The sequence below is a fragment of the Globicephala melas genome, chromosome 2 (assembly GCF_963455315.2).
Source record: "Globicephala melas chromosome 2, mGloMel1.2, whole genome shotgun sequence".
Lineage (NCBI taxonomy): Eukaryota > Metazoa > Chordata > Mammalia > Artiodactyla > Delphinidae > Globicephala > Globicephala melas.
This window is the reverse complement of record NC_083315.2, coordinates 17051622-17071409: the sequence shown is the minus strand read 5'-3', so window position 1 is coordinate 17071409 and position 19788 is coordinate 17051622. Positions and strand designations below refer to the sequence as shown.

Sequence of the window (19788 nt, the reverse complement as noted above, 5' to 3'; positions counted from 1 at the left end):
ACCCCTGGGTGATGCCCTGCAGAGCTGCAGGATGGGAGAAGCAGCATCACAATTTCAAACGTGGAAATCTTTTGAGTCATCTTGGCTAGAGATTTCTTTAAATCTCCAAATCCTTCCATGCAAAAAAGAAAGAGAGGGTGAGAATTCGAAACTGAAGATTGTTGCTGTGAATTGGTAGTGACAACAATATGGTCACGGTCTGTTTTTCACAGTTCGGTTCACACTTATTTCAGGGCTGGGGGAAAATGTGTTCTTGAAATAAATCGGAACTCATTCAGAGATTGCGAGCGGGAGATCTTAATGGAGATGTTTTTTTCTTTCACAATCGTGAGCTTTATTCAAGGTCCAGCCTCCCTGCCTGCCTGCTTGCCTGCGATCCTCCAGCAAACTAGAGGCGGACGCTTATCCTCTCTGGCTTTTCCCAAGACCAACTTCTAAGCATCCTCCCACCTGCCCTGTTGGCTGAAGCAGCGGATTCTGATTAAGTCATCGCACACTCCGGCTGTCTCTTCTGGCGACAGAGCCACGGCTAGGGAGATTTCCGAGCCCAGGACAGCATATTCCCGAGTCCCCATCTCTGGCAACGGGCCGCTCTGCTGCTGGCACTCAGTCCCTGCTGTGAGTTCACGGGCTTTGTTCAGACGGCGTTCACAGGAGCAAGTGAGCGACCCAAGGAAACTGTCTCCGTGGTTAAAGCATTAGTAAAGTTTAAGGGTCCCTACACCTGATCTCTATCAGGGTGTAAGGACGGCACTACATCCTTGCTATGACAGGTACTGACTACCCTGGTCAGGTGAACAAGGTCAAGGTTAGAGCGGGTCTTCTGACTCTGCTGACCTTGCTCCAGGGGAGGAGAGAGGCTTGGACCCTGGCTCCTCTGTTCGGCTACAACCCTTGAATGGGCTGACCCTCTTGGTACCTTGTGCTTTGGTTAGACACCATGGGTGTCCTGTCCCAGGAGATGTGGGACCAGTAGAGTCCGCCTCAAACCTCTCTCTGTCAGTACCTGGGGGATTGAGCTCTACCTGTACTGGGGAGGTAAGGCCCCATGAGGTCACCGTCAGAAATTGCTCTCTCGGCTTTCTCTCATCCCTTTCCTCAATCTGGGCCCTGAAACCTAGCACCGTGAGCATCTAACTCAAAAAGTAATGTAAATACGATATTTAAATATTCTTGCCTGCAATCCTGTGAAGCCAATCCATTTCACCTCCGTCCCCTGACGCTTGTCCCCTGAGGTCTGGGATGCTCACAGATTGCAGCCAAACAGCTCCCACCCCGCGCCTATCCGTCCAGCTCCGCTGGCTGGGAACTCGATTGAAGGGGCGCTGAGGTTCCAGCCTGTCATGTTTCCGATCTACCAAGTGCCAGGAGTGACGGGTTCTAAGCCCTCCCTCAGCCTCTGCTGCTAACCCTACCCTGCAGAGGACTCCAAGCCGCCATGAAGTGTGGCTTGGGGCAGATGTCACCCTGCCCTGTTCTCAGGTGGTTCTGTCCAAATCAATAAAACAACGACATTGGCAAAAAAAAAAAAACCCTCTCCTTTCATTTAAAAACACGGCACCCTCCTGTATATTGATTTATGCTGATGGATACTGGCTGGTCCCCAGTCCTCTTGTTCTAGAAATAGCCAAAATAGATGCCCCAGGGGCTTGGCTGGACTCCCTGTTACAGACAATGCCCACAGCACAGGGCAGAGACCGCCTGACTCCTTAAAAAGACTCAGGCCGCCCGCTCCTGTCTCTGGGTGTCTGTTATGAACTGAATTGGGCTCCCTTAAAATTCTTATTTGAAGCCCTAACCTCTAATGTGACTGTCTTCGGAGATGGGTCCTTTGAGGAGATAATTAAGGCTCCATGAGATCCTAAGGGTGGGGCGCAGATCTGATAGGACTGGTGTCCCCATAAGGAGAGGAAGAGACGCCAGAGGCCTCTGTCCTTGTTCCCACAGAGAGGGAAGCCATGTGGAAAGAGCGGCAGCCCATCCTCAAGCCAGGAGGAGAGGCCCCAGCAGACACCAACCCTGACAGAACCTTGACCTGGGACACCCAGCCTGCAGAACCGTGAGAAGGTAAGTTTGTGTTGTTTAAGCCACTACTCTGTGGTATCTTGAGAGGTACCCTCAAGCCTAGCTGTTTGTGTGGTGATCAGTGGGGAGGGCTGGTCCGAGCCCCCGGCAGGTGTGTGCCCTCCCTTACACCAGGTTTGTGGCAAGAGGACGAGAGGAACAATAACCCTGCTGTTGTCCTGTGACTCGTCCCTCTCAGGTGGCTTTCATGCACGGCGTTTCATTCGGTTCTCATAATACCTGGTGAAACTGAGGTATTAAACAGGCTACATAATTTATGTAATTTGTCTGAAATCGCCCCGAGGGTTGATGTTCCGGGACCACTGCAGCCTGACCCAGTATCCTTTTCACTATGCAGAGCATCTCCAAGTGGATGAGGCCGAGGGACTTCTGCTGGGCTGGTGAAAATTTCAGTTCTTTCGTGGTTTTCAGCATCTGTATGACAGCCAAGGGGCCCAGTTCCCAGGTGTGGAGTAGCTGGAGAGCAGCTATGAGGGAGCCCAGCAGGGTCTTTTTATGAGACAGAGGACAAGATGGAAACTGCAGGAACTGGCAACCATGATGCCAAAAGGCAAGCCTGGGGCAACCCAGCGGAGGCTGAACTGGGAAGCACGGGCGGGCGAAGTGTCAGGCGTGAGCTGGGGACATCCTGCGATGTGTCTTCCTGGATGTCGGCTGCTCTGGAAGCTTCTACGCTGTGTGTCCCTGCTATGACTGCTGAGCTTTTATTCTATGAGTCCCCATCAGAAGGATGGGGACAGCACCCTGTAAGACGTGATGGTCTTACCTACAGACTCCCGGGGTGACCCCTCCGCATGTGTGCCCGGGGGCGTAGGACCACTGGAGCTCTCTGCTCAGCCCCCCTAAATCCTCTGCAGGTAGGATGCTTCCTGCCCACACGTCCCTGACAGCAGCCGGACACCCCTGGGAGCACCTCATTTTTTAAACAGCTTTTACGTAGGTGGCCAGAGTTGCAAAGAATTATGCTCCAGATTCACCGGGCCTCTTCTCCAACTTGAGAAGGAAACTGCTCAGATGGGCTTTATTTTCCCTCTGATAATCTGGCTTTTTCAGGGCTTGCTTCCTTCCTGCTAAAGCAGTGGTTGAAATCAGAGACTCGGGAATCCAACTGCCTGGGATTGAATCCGGCTCTGACACTGGCTTATGTGAGCTTAAGCAAGTTACTTAATCTCCCTGCTCCAGAATTTTCCTCATCTGTAAAATAAGGATAAAAGTAGCACTTAAGGTTTATGTAATGATTACATAGCCCGATATGTAAAGTGCCTAGAACAGGGCCTGGTATATGGAAAGTGCTCTGTCAGTGTTAGCTACCGCTATTATCGTATCGGTATTATTTATCCAGTAGTTACTGCCGAGATGAATCTTGCTTGATGCGTGTACAACTTGTTCTTATAAAATTAATTTTTCTAGATATTAGTCAATGACATGCATTGGGATTATTTTCAAGCTTATGCTCTTACACTTGGTCCTTCCAATTTTAATTTTGTTACCTTCCTTCTTAGCTACCCATTAATTTATATAATTTAAAAAATTACTCCCTTTGGGCTTCCCTGGTGGCTCAGTGATTGAGAGTCCGCCTGCTGATGCAGGGGACACAGGTTCGTGCCCCGGTCCGGGAAGATCCCACATGCCGCGGAGTGGCTAGGCCCGTGAGCCATGGCTGCTGAGCCTGCGTGTCTGGAGCCTGTGCTCCGCAACGGGAGAGGTCACAACAGTGAGAGGCCCACGTACCACAAAAAAAAAAAAAAAAAAATTACTCCCTTTATATTCTTTCCTCCTATATTATTTTCCAAATACCGAGTTGATGGGATTTATTCCAGTGACAAGCCTGTTATCTCTGGTCCTCTTCGGAACTCCTGCTACATTTCATACCCATCACATGTCCATTGCCACCCAGCTACATTGACGTTCTCAGGGCCAAGGTTTATATCTTATACCTTTTCTGAGGGCCAAGGTTTATATACCTTATACCTTTTCTGAGTCCTGCCCAGTGTTCTGCATGCATTAGATACTCAGAAATTAAGTGAGGATTAATTTATTCCCATCCTATTCCTATTTGCCCATTACATTCCCAGGTCTAAAATGTTTCTCTCTCACAATTGTGAAGTCTATTGTACTGATACTTAATATATTTCATATACACCTGATGGAACTAAAACGCACCCAACAAGAGACATGTGCATCATGTTACTTTACTTCTTGAGGTTGGCAGCTACTTCAGCTAAGCCCCTCTCTCCTTTTAAGCTGACGACCAGCATTCCCATCTCTCAGCTGGAAAACAAACTTCCTGAGAGCCAGAATCTTGTGGGGCTTGTGTGCTGATGGGTCTCTGGTACTAAGAATAACAGAGCAGCTCTCATTAGCTGCTTAGCTATCGGCTGCTGCCCTGGCTTCCTTGCTGACACAACCCTAATTTTGACTGCTTCAGAAAAGTCTAGCCCTCAACCTGGCCCAGAGGATGTGCTGTAATCATTCTAAGTCAATCCTAGGTTTTCCTATTCTTGTTGCTAACGGTTGGCTTAGGAATGGGCATGTTCTATGCTTTTGTGACTGTTGTCCTTGTCCCTAGAAAAGGGCAATGTGATGCCTGGATTTGTGGCAGCCATCTTGGCATCATGAGGGGAGTCAACTCAAGACCACAAGCTAAGATCCATTGATGGCAGAGTGGGAAGAAGAAAGATTCTGGGGACTTAACAACATTGTTGAGCTACTACTGATTAACCAACCTTGGAACCAACCTATCTGCCAACTTCTTATGCGAGATAATGCATATCTGTGGTTGTTCGAGCCACTTTTAATTGGGTCTTCATCTTCCACAACTGAAAGCATCCTGATCCAGGAGACATACCATAAATATCTGTTAACTTACTGACTGATGAAACCTTCCTTAAGTCATGTCATATTGGTGAACTAAAGCTCTAAATGTTGACCAGTAGTGGCAGCAAATTCTGGTAGGGAAAAACAAAAAGCATTATTAAAGCACTCAGGTAAATGGAATGTTTTTTATGTTGTTTTAAGTCTTGACTTTGGTGGTAAGGTTGATGGGTGAGGAAATTCTGAACCCTGGAAAGATCACATTAAGAGAAAATTTTGCAAAACTTTTTATCGTCACTCTTTAGTTGAATTATAGATTTAAATTGGCCCGTGATCAAAATACTGCACTTGACTAAGGTGGCCCCGAAAGGTGAGTTTTGCACTGGCTGGCGCTGAGGCAGAATGTGGACTTGAGCGCCAGTCTGCGGCCGAGGGCTGCTGAGACCCCTGGTCACTTGCAGAGCTGCCACTCATGGAACTATGTGACAGGTACCCTTAATGGGGATGTATTTCCATCAGGTGACTTTGGGACCATTTGCAGCCCAGAGAAGCAGCCCATTTTTATTCTCTTTCCATATTCTCAGGTGTTCCTTACCTGACTGCATAACCTGCATGAGTTTGGAGGACCACAGCACTGTCCCAAGAAGGAAAGCAGGACCTGATATGAGGCAGAGCGTTTGCTTCCATCTGTTCTGGTCGACAGAAGGACCTTTGGTGATCGGTCAGTTGGATGCTCTGCTTCCTCACCTGGGGTACTGCAGGGACCTCACGTCTTGGTAGTTTTCTAGTTTTGCCTTCTTCCAGCCAGTACCCAGAGCTGATGGCGGTACTCCTCTGCTTACAGTCCTTTAGTGGCACCTCTTCCTCTACAGATACGTGCGAGCTCCTTGGTCTGTCATGTGAGGCCCGGCTCCCTCTGGACTCTGCACTCCTCTCCAGCCTCTTCTCTCCCTCTCATCTCCCATAGGAAAAAGCCTGCCCACATCAAACTCCCCGTAGCTCCTAAAGCAGGGCGCATTCCTGGTACCTCCTCAGCGCCCTTCCCCACACTCCCTGGACTCCCTCTCCACCTTGCCCTCTCTGCACACGTCACCTCCCTCTTTGAGACACGTCTCTGATGTACTCTGGGAAGCCTTCCCAGATCCCCTAGTGCAGAGTTAGAGTCGCCCTTTCCTCTGCTCTTCATCCTCTTCATCACCACATCACACCCATCACCCGGTCATTGGCTGGTTTCTCGCCCCCCTCCCACCGCCGCACTACATTCTGAGCATCTCGTGGTCAGGACTTGGTCCTGCCCATCTTTGTCATCCGTGTCCAGGGCTTAGCACACACTAAGTGCATACCAGTCACTTTTGGGTTCGAATTGAAGTAAATCAAAATGAAACAGAAGAGTAGGAAGAAACACCTGCAGTAATTTCTGAGGGGACCAGGTTCGTTGTAGGCATCTTCTCTTTGTCAGGATCCTGGGAACTGAGAAAATGAACCAGACATTAACTCCTTTGCCGGTGAGTGCCTAGGTGTAGATACGGAACAGAGAGAGAATTGGGGAGGTTGAGGCACCACTGATGGACCCCAAAATCATCCCCTGCACTGTCACTCTCTCATCTTTTGTCCTCATTCAGACTCTTACAATATTTACTCAAGTTTACAGTTACTTATGAAAGCTTAGATAGGTTAATTCTTTTCATTTCATCCTCTCTTTACTTCAGAATTTAGAGACAGACCTATGGGGCCATGAAATTGCACAATCTCCTAAGGATTCTAAGTCCTTGACTCATTGTGAGACCAGAACATTCCTTATTCTTTTACGTAGGGTTTCCTCCATCCCCATCTGGGAAATTACCATCTGCTTCTGATAGCTCTCCCCAACTTCCTTTGTGAATGAAAGGGCAAAGTTTTGACTCAATAATTTTAGCAATATCTAACTCCCCTGTTGATGAATAAATCATTTTCTGCTTTCTTCTGGGGAATTCCCTATCTCCTTTGGTCACCTATCATTCAATACCCGTCCTGGCCTTTCAGGAACTTTCTCAGGAATGTAATTCGGGTTTATCATAGACAGAGAGATGTACCTGGAGTCCAGAAAGGTGGTCCCCCAAGGATAATGTGGATCAAATCCTTCCCAATATTTTTTCCAGTGGATTGACAGGAGCTTCCTCACTCCTCCATTGCCACTGTAAGAGGAAAACCGGTCATTCCTTTGTGGGGAAGGGGAAACACCCAGTTACTGAGAAATTCGAGTGAGATTTATTTGTTTGCATTCCTCTCTTCGTGGCAACCAATTATGTTCACTTCTGCAGTTTTTGTAAGCTGGATAAATTGGGGTAGCTTACAGCAACTTTGTTTTCCAAATCCATAGGTTTTGAGCAAATTATACATTCCCTTTTGCTGGGTTACCACGGCTGAACCCAGAAAATATAATCAGAAAGATGATATTTTATCTAGAAACATTTGTATTAGAGCGTAATAGAAGAATGTACAGCTAATAGAAGAGGTGACAGGTAATTATGTTTTTGCTTGAGCTGCATGGGATGGAGTTTATCTCGGAGAGGACTGGGCACATATACAGCTGCCTGGTGTGGATACAATTAAAAAGGTCTGTGGAGGGCTTGCCTGGTGGCGCAGTGGTTGACAGTCCACCTGCCGATGCAGGGGACACGGGTTTGTGCCCCAGTCTGGGAAGATCCCACATGCCGCGGAGCGGCTGGGCCCGTGAGCCATGGCCGCTGAGCCTGGGCGTCCGGAGCCTGTGCTCCGCGACGGGAGAGGCCACAACAGTGAGAGGCCCACGTACTGCAAAAAAAAAGGTCTGTGGAATGTCCAGTAACCCTGTGCCCTTGGCATCTTTAGGAAAGCTACACCCACCCATTTCAGTTTCTTTAACGTTTTACAAAAGAGTTTTACCAGTTTCCTTTGTTGACTTGGTTTCCAGATAGTGGGGGAAAAAAATAAAAGAAAGAAATGGGAATGATGAACAGTTGTCATGTGCTTTAGCTCCCAGGCATGAAATTGGGGCTCAAGCCAGAGGAGTGAGTTTTCTTTGGGTCCAGGCCAGCAAAATGAAACCCCAAGAACTTGGTCTTTGGATATGTCATTACCTAACAAGCCAAAGGAAATGGATGACATGATGCTGACTAAAAGAGATGAATTCTGGTCTATAATTTATGTGAACATCAACTAACAGTTAAAAATACTGATTAGTATCAGTATCAAATTGTCCAATCTCAGTATCAAATGAGAAGAGAGACGCAATGCACGAAGATCCTGCGCAGTAATAAGGAGTTTGGTCTAGATACCCCGGCGATGATCATTAATTTTGCTATGTTTTGATTTAGTGTTTGCGCTCATGTATTCTCGTATGTCTACGGATATGAAAGTAACACCTGGTGTGCTCTGTGCAAATGCTTCTCCACTTCAGGAAGAAAGCCAAAGGGGACACACAGCTGAACCCGAAGCATCGTTAGAAACAGGCTCCAGGGAATCAACTCCTCAGATTTCCAAGAATAAAACAGAGTTAGAGAAAATATACAAATATAGGAGCCTTCCTTGTTTGCAAGACATACCTTTATGGAAATATTATGCTCAGAAGTTTGTTTTGGGGCAGTTTGTAAGCCAAGCTAGGTTTTCATGGCATAGCTTCATAGCTTTGAGTGCAAATGTGTGTGTGCGCGTGCACGTGCACACACACACACACACACACACACACAATTCACAACTAGAGGCAATAAGTCCAATTTAAAAAATGCTCTGGGGCTTCCCTGGTGGCACAGTGGTTGAGGGTCCGCCTGCCAATGCAGGGGACACGGGTTCGAGCCCTGGTCTGGGAGGATCCCACGTGCCGCGGAGCGGCTGGGCCCGTGAGCCACAGCTGCTGAGCCTGCGCGTCTGGAGCCTGTGCTCCGCAACAAGAGAGGCCGCGATAGTGGGAGGCCCGCGCACCGCGATGAAGAATGGCCCCCGCTCACCACAACTAGAGGAAGCCCACGCACAGGGGCGAAGACCCAACACAGCCATAAAAAAAAATTAATTAATTAATTAAAAATAAATAAATAAATAAATAAATAAAAAATGCTCATGTCCAGGGATTTAATTTTGCTGATATGGCTGTTCGTTCTAGATTATTCCTGCCAGTGCCGGGCACACTGTTGACTTCATACTCCTTGAGGCAATTACTTCAGTGCTCAGGGCCTCTGAGATCAGCGTTCCTTTCTCTTGTGTGATTGAGAGCTGGCAACTCACACGTTTAGCTTATTATATAAAGTCTCCAAGAAGAATAGACAAGGCAAGAAGCAACTCTTGCCTCGGAAGACCTAGAAGCACAGCTTTCTAGAGAAAAGCTGCTAGATTACTTGAAATTTATTGATAGTTCCTAGATCTGTGCAAATCTAATAAAGGAAGATAAATTGACTTTTTGGATTTTCTTGTACAAAAATATCCAAAATCCATTTCCTCTTTTTATTCCATTTTTACTTTAAAAAAACTTAGCAGCTGAATTTCATTCAAGCCTAGCTTGCCCCTGACACCCCTGTTCAAATCCATCACCAAGGAGAGGGTAACTAATCACACTGTCCCATTTTCATGGCTATGTTCATCTTCCACCCTTATTGGCAATCCTGTTGGACATTTCTAAGGTGTAATATGAGTAAGAGAGCTCACCATTTTTCCCCCCCGAGATCTAGAGGGGCAAATGGTTCCTATCTGCCCCAATCCCAGAGCTAGGAGATCCCACTAGCAATCTCTGCCTTCACCTGGAAGGGAAAGGTGAGAATAGGCAATCCATGAATTCAATATACGCTGAAAAGACATTTTGGGCTCAACCAGAGCGCTGAGCATTCAGCCGGAGTTCTCAGGTGTGGCAGGAAAGGGCAGTGGTCTGTCGAGCTCACATTCTGGCTAATACACTGCTAAATGCTCTTTGGAGCTCTGCCAGGAGAAATATACACAGCAAAAGAACTTACTCTATAAGTATCTGTCTTTTTGCCAAATCATATGAGGAAAATGTGTTTAAGAAAAAAAAAAAAGGACGATGTATTTTTATTACATATATGCTCATCAGACCCCAGCTCTGTAAAACCCATTAAAAACAACATGAAGTATTTACAATCAGCAGCAGTCACCTTGGTTGGTTACTGATGTACAAGATTAAAAACAGTCTGAATGGAAGGTAAAGGTACATTAATAAACACAGATTCCAAATCCTTGGTGATTACTTGCTGGTCTATTCAGAGAGGGGGCTCAGCTCAACATCTCAAGGAAAATCGTCAGCATGTAAGTGAAGAGGAGGCTTTGATAGTTGACAATGACCCTGGGAAGCGGAGAGGGTTGTTTAACAGTCACTTGCAGAGCCCTAAGAACTATCAGTATTTGTTTTAAGGTCTCTGGCATGCACTGGTGCACGGGCAGGGCAAGTTTTCAAGCTAAATATGCCTCACCACGAGGGCCTCCCCAGTGGTAGGGGAGATGTTCTGTTTATTCCACACCTGTTTGGTATTGTAACTCAGCTCCTGGAACCCAAGAAAGTTCTCACACCAACGTGGAGTAGAGTCACCATCCTCACCAATCCCCAGGGCCAGTGTTTACTCTGTACCACACTCCATTCTGAGTGTTTACAGATACAAACACCGTTAATCTTCCCAACAATCTCAGCTAGACACTCTCATTGTCCCCACTGGGTAAAGGAGGAAACTGAGGCTAGGAGAGGTCTAGTAGCTTGTGGAAGAAGTTCTCACAGCCAGTCCATGGTGGAGACGAGACATGAACCCAGCTGGTCAGCTTTCAAAACCAGAACCAGCATCCTGAGAGCGGGGCTGGGAAGGCACCTAGTGCTGTTTTAACATATCAAGGTCTTGTCCTTTGGGGAGCTCAAGTTGACAGGCTCTCCTGTGGTTTGTCCTCTCCCCAAATGAATAATCTTGGCGGGGAAAAAAAATCTCAAGCCAATAGAACCTTTTAAATCTATGTTGTCAGTGAAATAACATGGTGGCTGCATAATAAATATAAATAATAATGGAAAGTGGAAAAACAGAAGATGGCAAGCTGTGGTCAGCGCTAAGGACGAGATGCCCTAGTGTATCCATGTTTATGTGTGTAAAACTCACCAGGGTCTCGGCGCCAGCAGGTGTCCAAATGTTCCACTGGAGGATGTGACTGGAGGGTAGATAAAGGTGAAGGAATCACAAAGGCAGGAATGGAACCAACAAAGGCTGCACTTTCATCCATTTTTATGCCCCAAAGCCCCTGCAGGGTAAGGCCCCTTCCTCAGTGAGTGGCTCATGGCCACAGCGACTCTCCTTGTGGTGCATGGTGGTGAGAAAGTTCATTTGATGAAAATCCACAGGCATATACGCCTCTTGCCACTGAAGGACCCCTGGACTTTTAAGGGTTACAAACCAGGTTAACTCTTCTAACACTCCTAGGCCACTGCACCTCAGGCAGGCCTGCCCTGCCCCAAGGGGAGAAGATCACGGAAACTTCCATGAGGCTGAGCTGAAGAGCACAGACTTGGGCACCCCCTGAGTGCGTTCCTCTACCCGCCTCCATGCTGCTCTTACCTTCCAGATGCCATCCGGATATTTGCAAACCAATTTTATGAGAAAGCCTTAGACTTTCCTTTGTGCTTTAGTTTCTTTTAGTTTATCTTTCTAAGTAGGTCGACTTCCAAATACAAATTGTCAGGCAAAGAAAAACTGCTTTCCAAAGCGAGGCCCTCTGTCTCTGGGGCAGCAAGGCGTCCTAGCAGCCCCGCTAGGCTCCCAGAAAACCTCCTGGTTGTCGTGCTCCAGTGACTCAGGTGTTCCCTCCAGATGCTGCCCCGTCCCCATGACAACCCCTTTCACTCCTGCTTTGAGTCCTGCAGCTTCACACCTGGACCTGCCTTTAATAGCTTCTTCAGACTGATGCCTCTTTTGGACCGTTTGCGTGCTCTCGGGTACAGCTTTCTCCTGGGTGCTGTCTCTGGCTCAACCTCGATGTCTAACCGCTGACACCCAGGCCCTGAGACACCAGCCCAGCAGGTGCTGCTCTGGGAGGGAAGTTGGGAAAAAAAAAAGCACATCAAGGTCAGGTTTCATTTTCTTTACATGAGCTAAGATGCCAGCATTTATCAACAGGAAGAAGCTTCTGGAAATCATCCTGGAATCATTAATAAAAGCCCAGGGTATTGTTAGAAAGCTGTGTCTTGGCTTTTAGTGGCCTCTGCCCTTCACTCACTAGCTCACTGGGCACCTTCTCTGGAATCACCCTCACACACATCTCATGCCCCAGATGCTGGCACTCTCTCTTCTGCGCATATCGGTGGCAGCCTTCTTCTGCAGGCTGGTGCTGTGTCTTCCAGCTCGCCAGAGACAAGAGACAGCCCAGAAGGAAATCTCACTCCCTGACTCCTGGGGTTTGGGCCCCCACGTGGCAGAGTTTGGGTTTAACTCCTGGGTTTTGAAGTATAATATTGCTTTGTAGATGCCATCTGGCCTTTTAAACTTGATTTTGTCCAAATAAGAAAATTATATCAAAAGGGAAAATGTTTGCTTTTGACATTCTTAAGTGACAAAATGAAACTTCAAATTTCAAAAAGTCCCCCCATAAAGAATTTGAATAAAAAGTCAAAGTACATACGACAAGCCTTCGGTGAACCCAATCCTCCCTATTTTGCCTGAATTTCAATATCCTGGCATTGCCTTAAGTCCCTTTTTACCCTCAGATAGCAAGTTTAAGAAATGACTCTTCTTAATTTTTTGTAAGTTAACTCACATCAAGAAAATGTGATTTGATGGGTTATTTTTCTCTCGAATATCTCCTCATGGTTTGAAAGAGCCTGTCACAATTCCCAAGTGTGAATGCTAAACCAGCCATGAAGAGAGGCATTGCCTAGGGCTACAGCAAGCTAAACTAATGAGAGCCAAGTTCAGGCTAAGAAGGAAACACACACACACAGCACATGACACATACACACATATGGGTATACATACCTTCACGCACATATGTGCAAATATAATAGAGGTGCCTGAAAAATTCTTTTTATTCCCGTGCTTTTTTTTTTTTGATGAGTTTTAATGGAACTCTAAATCGGAAGCAAGTTGGTACAACTTCTGCATTAAGCAAATGAAATGTCTTCAATATTTTAAAACCTCTGATGGAAGTCTGGCTCCTTAAATTTTAAGGAGTAGCTGTCTTCTTCTAGAAGTCACCGGATTGGAAATGAAGAAGCTGAGTCCCTGACCAGGTTCCGTGAAACATCTTATCTCAGATGGCTTGGTAGAACTGGGCTTGTTTCCTTACAAGGGAAATGAAGGGTTGGGGTCTGTAATGAACTTTCTAGCTCTAAAAATTTTGTGTCTGTAATTAATAAAAATACACTAAATGTGAATTCTCCTGATGCTGCTGTTCAGGTCCCTGCCTGTTCTTTCTTGGATGTCGGAGGGGCCGTGCACACTCATGAGACGTTTCCTGCATCCGTGCAGCTGTGGCTCGGGGCATGGGGCTGTGGGTAGGGATTTTGGGTGGTGGATGATGCCATTGGGGTCTGAGCCAGGGAACCCGGAGTCCCTGCCTCCCATGCCATTGAAGTATTTCTGCGGTGAGGTCGCTCACTCACCCCTTAAGATGTTAACATTCCATACATCGACGTGGAAAATTGCAAACACTAAGACCCGAAACAAAGCGCATCATTCAGGATATCAACAAGGAACAGATGGCTCACTTGAATTAGGAAATTTCAAAGGCTGGTTCACAAAGGGACTCTTTATGAAAATGTAGGGAAGCACAAAGGAATATTGCAGTAACCTGGGGTTAATAGCAGCAGAGAAGCCACCATGACTAAGGCTGGGGAGACGACGGGAGGGAGTGATGTCTGGAATTCTTAAGCCACTAATAGCGGAGACCTTCCGGAGAGGGGCATGGACGTTGGCTTGAGCAACGCAAATAGGCCATCGCAATATCTCAGAAATGGGGCTGAGGGCAGTAAATAACCTGAGCTCCTCTCCTCCCTCCCTGCCTTCCGTCAAGTCTGGAGTCGGGGAGTCCATTGACGGAATCCATCTCCATCAGCCTTCTGGGGCAGGAAGGAGGGTGGAGAAGACAGAGTGTGGTTCTGGAGGATCAAAGAGAAGGCATCTGTCACACCAAGAAACAAATAAACACACCCCAGGGACAAAAATGGCCTCAGACTCTCTCAGGAGGTAACTGAAATCACCTTAAATCACTAGCTGCATAAAAGCAATCACGTATTTGTTTAGCCTTTTCTTATAGGCACTTGGGAAGCGGTCCCTGAGAACCGAGAGGCAAAAAGGTTACCCTGTGAGCATCAAACGCTGACACTGACATCTAAAGGATGAGCATGGAGACAAGTAAAAAGGGACCAGATGACTTCCTGGTCCGCAGGACGAGGACATAACCGGTGGGCATGTGCACATCTATGAAGCAACGTGCTTGTCAGCAATCCGTGTGGGTGGGTCTTGGGGGCAAGATTTTGGTGACGCTTATTTCAACACCGAATGGGAGAGAGTGCTCAGGCCAGAGGAAGGAACCAGTCTGGCCCCAGCTTGGATCCTCAGCCTGTCGCAGACAGGGACACACACGGAGTCACCACCTGTGCCCAGGAAACCCCTTTGTCTGGAGTGCACCACGGCACGGCTGTGGTCAGTTCCCTCTCCCCCCGGCGGGATGGGTCTGCCGCTTGTGCTGCCCATTAGATTTCAAGGCTACGAAGCTGAGGTCCAGCATGTAGACCTGGACCCTCCTGAGGCAATGGGGGAGCCCAGCTGCCATTGCCCTTGAACCTTTGGGAACGTCCACCTGCTTCCTGTCTAATGCCACTTCCATCCTCTCCTCCACTCTTCACGACAGCCCTGTGAGCATGAGTGTATTGTCGTTTTTCAATGGCGACAAACCGAGGTTCCTAGAAGGGAAGCAGGTAGATGAAGGTTACATAACCAGTGGTCTGCAGAGTAAAAATTTAATGTCACTAGTTGCAATGGCTTAAGTGAATGAAGAAATGAGTATGTACTAGGCATTTTTCTAAGTGTTTTATAAGCATGAACTCATCTATTTCTTAACTCTGTGAATGAGATTATTATCATCCCCACTTAGCATGTGAGGAAAATGCAGGCAAGGGATTAAGTAGCTGGCCCAAGGCCACCCAGCCACTCAGGTGAGTCTTCAGCTCCAGGCAATCGGAGTCCAGAGGTCAGCTCTTAACCACAAGGGCACAGAGCCGGAGGGGCCAGACAGAGGGAGGGAAACGGGTAGGGGGCAAGTCAGTTCGGGCCAAGGCAACTGTTAAGGGTTTAATGAGCTCAGATGTTAATTGCAGATCTTAACTAATCCTTTACTTTCCAACTCTGAGTTAAATACTGCTTCCTTGTCTTTCAGATTATCTGAGGATCTAAATCCAGCCCTCCTTGTTTTTCAGATTATCTGAGGATCTAAGTCCAGCCCTTGTTACCCATTGGAATGAACAACAAGGAGGTTCAAAAGGTTAAGTTACTAAAAACAAAAACCTTGGTGTTTTGCTTTGTTTGGTTTGGGGATCCCGAATGTCTATTTCCAGTATTTATGGAACCAGGAAGTGCTAATGTAACAGGAATGTGACAGGCAGAGTCATTTGATACCAAAGAAATCAGGAAGTGCTGGAAACTTGAAAAAAGGTGGTTATTGCAACATTTCGACTTGACTTTTTCCCCAGTTCAAATAAAGTGTTGGTTTGTCAGAGGTTTTTGCCAATGATGCGTTTAACTTTTACCTGGGTCGTGTCTTGGCCAGGTGGCAGAGCCTTCTAGCTCATGTTGAGGTCATGGACAGTGTTTCACTGTCCTTTCTGAAGCAACTCCACAAAAGGGCACTATTTTTTTTTTTTTTCATTTCAGAACTAAGAGCTACACGAGTGAGGCTGTAAAGTATTGCAGAATAGAATATGTCCTAGACAGCATCCTCTTGTGTTCCCATCGAACACATGGGCCACTGGCCACATATCACAAGTTAAATTTAAACTGATTAAAATTAATACAACAAGCATTCAGTTCAATGGTTGCACTAGCTCAGTGGTGCCTGTGGCTAGTGTTGACTAGTGCCTGCTGCATGGGACAGGGCGGTGCAGGATGTTTCCCTCGTCACAGAAGGCGCTGCTGGAGAGCCACACAGAGCCTGATCTCAACTGGGAAAAAGAGACAGAACATTAAAGGGGGTTGAGAGGGGGCTTCCCTGGAAGGGACCCCTCTCCTGGACTCATGACTGGAACGGCAATATGTCAGGGAGCAAGGGGCTCAGGTAGATTCCAGATGTTGTACTTTGGAAGGCAGAATATGTCTATCCCATGCTCTGGCTCTGCTTCTCTCCTCTTGTTCTCTGCAATATGACTGATGTTAGAGCCTTTATCAACTGCACAACAGGAGCCAAGGAAAGGCCTCTGGGCCACGGCTGATGTGAACATGCAGTGGTGATGGCGATGGTGGTGGTGGTGGTGATGGTAGTAGAAGAGACTCCCGAGGAAAGCTGAAACTTGGGCGAAGGGCATGGAGGACCCTCAGTCTTTCCCCCTTGCCTGGAAATTCCCTTCACGAGTGGAACCAGGAGATTCTGGATTTCATTCCTTTATTGGGATGTGTGCTCTCTTTGTAAGAAGCCACACCGCCAGCATCTCTGAAGCTCTCTGCCTCTATTAGGTCAAAATGGACTCAGGGTAATTCCTATAGAGCAATGATTCTCTCAACTGTGTCCATACATGAGAATCATCGGGCATCTTTTGAAGCCCCCGGTGCTTAGACTACACCAGACTACTGAGTGCGAGTCTCTGGGGTGGACGCCAGGCGTCACTCCCGGGTGAGTGTAGCGTGCAGCTGAGGTCGAGGAGTCGAGCTTGCTGTGGAGAATCCCTTCCATTCACAGAACAGAGTGACTTAAACACGTATTCCACAGCCTTTTCTCCTTCCCTCAGTTTGACAATAATAGGAAGGCCTTTAATTAACATTAAGAAGATCTGTCTTGACAGCGGTGCAGTGAAGTAGAAAGAACTCTGAGTCAGGAGCCAGGATATCAGAATTTAGTGCAAGCTCTTCACCAAAGAGTGATGATCTGATGCACCAGGCCTCGCCTGTGGGTGCTGTAACCTGAAGGTCAGACTTGAAGGGTTCTAAACGCCCTCACGTTGCACACTTTGTGCCAAAGATGGTACTAAGTGCTCTGTTCTGTGAGTGTGGAGATGAGGGCCCTTTGATGATACAGCTGTGGACCCAGTAAGCACTTGGGGATAAGGAAACCTTTTCTCCTTTGATGCTCCCAGGTGTCCGGAGCAACGCTCCCTTGTGCGTTGTAGGCACTTACTAGTGCTGGATGGATGACCATATACTTTATTCTTCCCCAAGGTATTGATGAGTCCATTTTACACATGGAATGAGCAGTCTTGTCATAAGGCAGTTAGATACAGGGCTTCTCCAGGACAGCCAGATAGCTGCCTCTCTGCCACCCCTGTCCCACCTGACTGGAAGAGTCTGAGTGGCCATGTGACATACAGGACAGTGCTTGGGAATAGGACCTAGGATGCTGCACATGGGTTGAACTTGGCCACGATGTACACTGGGGCTCCCAATATGCTGCCTTCCCTCATCAGACCAGCTCAAGGACTAGGTATAGCTGAGCCTACCAGTTAAAAGCAGCAGAACCCGCAGCTGCTTCAGGAATGACCCAGGAGACTGAGACCCTCATCTCTATCTGCTGCATGACCTTGGGTGCAAAAAAATGTCTTTGTACATCAGTTTTCTTAGCTTTAAAATAAGCTGCTGGGGCCATGTGATTCTAAGATCCTTTCCAAATCCAAAACCATGTGAGAGAACGTTTTCTTTGGAAAGCAATCCTTGTTATTACTCATTGCCCTCTTCTTTTCAAGGTGCTTGGCAATAGTTTTTGTGATGATTTCCTCTGTCTTTTTCCCAAACTTCCTATGTAGAGAAGTTAGAAGTCCAGGCTTTTTCAGGGTCATTTCTTTCTCCCTTTAGGAGAAGAATCTGAATTGTTCCATTCCTGCTTTGGTCAAATTGTTTACCCTTCAAAAAAAATCTTTAAAATGACAGCTGATGATCCTGAAATTACTCTGGGCATGTTCCTAAGTGTTTCTAGTTCAAGTTTTCAGGGCCTGGAATGGATTTTAACTGTTTCTCTTATTTTGCTTCATTTTCCTTTCCTCTATTCCCAGGTTTCCCTGTGTATAGACTGAGATAGAATAACCTGACTTTTTGGACGTTTGCCAACGATTTTTCCCATCCTTTCATCCAGAGGTTCTCAATGTGTGGTCCCCTGACCAGCAGCGTCACCATTACCTGGGCACTTGTTAGAAATGCAAATTATCAGGTAGTCCTGACCACAGAATAATCAGTCTATGTTTTAACCAGCCTTGAGGCGATTCTGATGTGCGCTCAATTTGAGAATTTGAGAACTACTGCTAATAAAAGACAACGTTTTCTCTTATCCTTCTCATTCTTAATGTATTTCTCTATTTCCTTGTATAATACATTAAAAGACTCTGAGATTGTTTCTCTGAATCTTTTGAAAATGGAGTTTTACTTTCTGCATTGACTTTTCTTATTCTGGCCCTAAAAGACCTATTCATTTCTCTTCTTCTTTATTGAATGGCTTAGTTTCCTCTTTATCTGGCTTTTGCAAAGAATAAGTTTATCACCTGGCATGCATTAAATGAAATGCAACCAAACTGGTGGTTGACCAATATTTTTATAAACCTCTAGGGTCTTGCTACTCCAAGCTCGTTGATTCTGCAAAATCTCTGTCTCCACCCCAGCTCCACTGAGTCAGATTCTGTATCCTAACAAGATATCCAGGTGATTTGTCTACAAATAAAAGTTTGTGACGCACTGCTCTAAAGGACTGTCTCAGACCTTAAATGTTATTTCAGACGTTGGAGTAAAGTCACTTGGAAATTTTAGCCAAGCAGTCAAATCTTATCTCCGAGGTAATACAGTTGGCCCTCCATATCTGTGGGTTCCAAATCTGGATACTCAACCAACTACAGATAGAAAATATTCACAATTTTCTAGAAAATTCCAAAAAGCAAAAGTTGAATTTGCCATGCGCCAGCAACTGTTTACGTAGCACTTACACTGGATTAGGTATTATGAGTCATCTAGAGCTGATTTAAAGTCTACTGCAGTGTGCACGTTTGTTACACGGAAATACTGTGCCATTACGTATAAGGGACTTGGGCATCCCTGGATTTTGGTATCCATGAGGGTCCTGGAACCAATCTCCCATGAATACTGAGGGATGACTCTATATCATTATATTTGGTAACATGATGACAATGAAGGAAGTGTATACTTAATCTGAAATCAATGAATTACACCCATAGAAATCAATAAAAAAGGTCTTCATTTTTCTATATAGGGTGGTACTAACCTGAGGAAAAAATCACAGAGAAGAACGTGTAGGTGTAGGTAAGGGAAAGATAATTAGAAAGAATGTGCTGGGGTTATGATATAAAAGACCACTCGGCCAAGGAAATGGCATAGATAAAGTCACTATAAAGCGTTTACAAAGTGGCTCTAGAGGCAGGTCTGGCTCCAGGGAGGGGCAGTGTCTTGATCGTATTAGTCCTGCTGTGTATTTGCTGAGCAGATCCTAAACGTTGGGCGCACCGTTCGTTGCCAAGCACTTCGCCAGCATTATTTCACATAGCGCCCCCAGCAACCACTGAGATAGTACTGTTACCATCCCTATTATATAAAGGAGGAACCTGAAGATTGGAGGTTATAACTAAATACGGGTTTGCATTCCAGATAGTTTTAATTGCTCTTACTGTTGTAATGTGGGTAACATTGGTGAGAGTAGCAGGTAAAACCTCAAGTCTCAATGACATAAAAGATTCATTCTTACTTAAGTTCAAAAAAGGTG

General features: G+C 46.4%; 1 long non-coding RNA gene across 2 annotated transcripts; it reads left to right on the top strand.

The window, feature by feature from the left end:
* The first annotated feature begins 501 nt into the window (after positions 1 to 501).
* LOC115842269 (uncharacterized) lies at positions 502 to 18334 on the top strand. 2 transcript variants are annotated; one of them, XR_004035157.2, is made up of 5 exons: positions 502 to 618; positions 1948 to 2067; positions 5484 to 5620; positions 15305 to 15369; positions 18080 to 18334. It is a non-coding gene; the product is annotated as an uncharacterized lncRNA (long non-coding RNA). The 2 variants fall into 2 exon arrangements; XR_009562805.1 differs by lacking the exon at positions 502 to 618 and having other exon boundaries at positions 1706 to 2067.
* The last annotated feature ends 1454 nt before the right edge of the window (positions 18335 to 19788 follow it).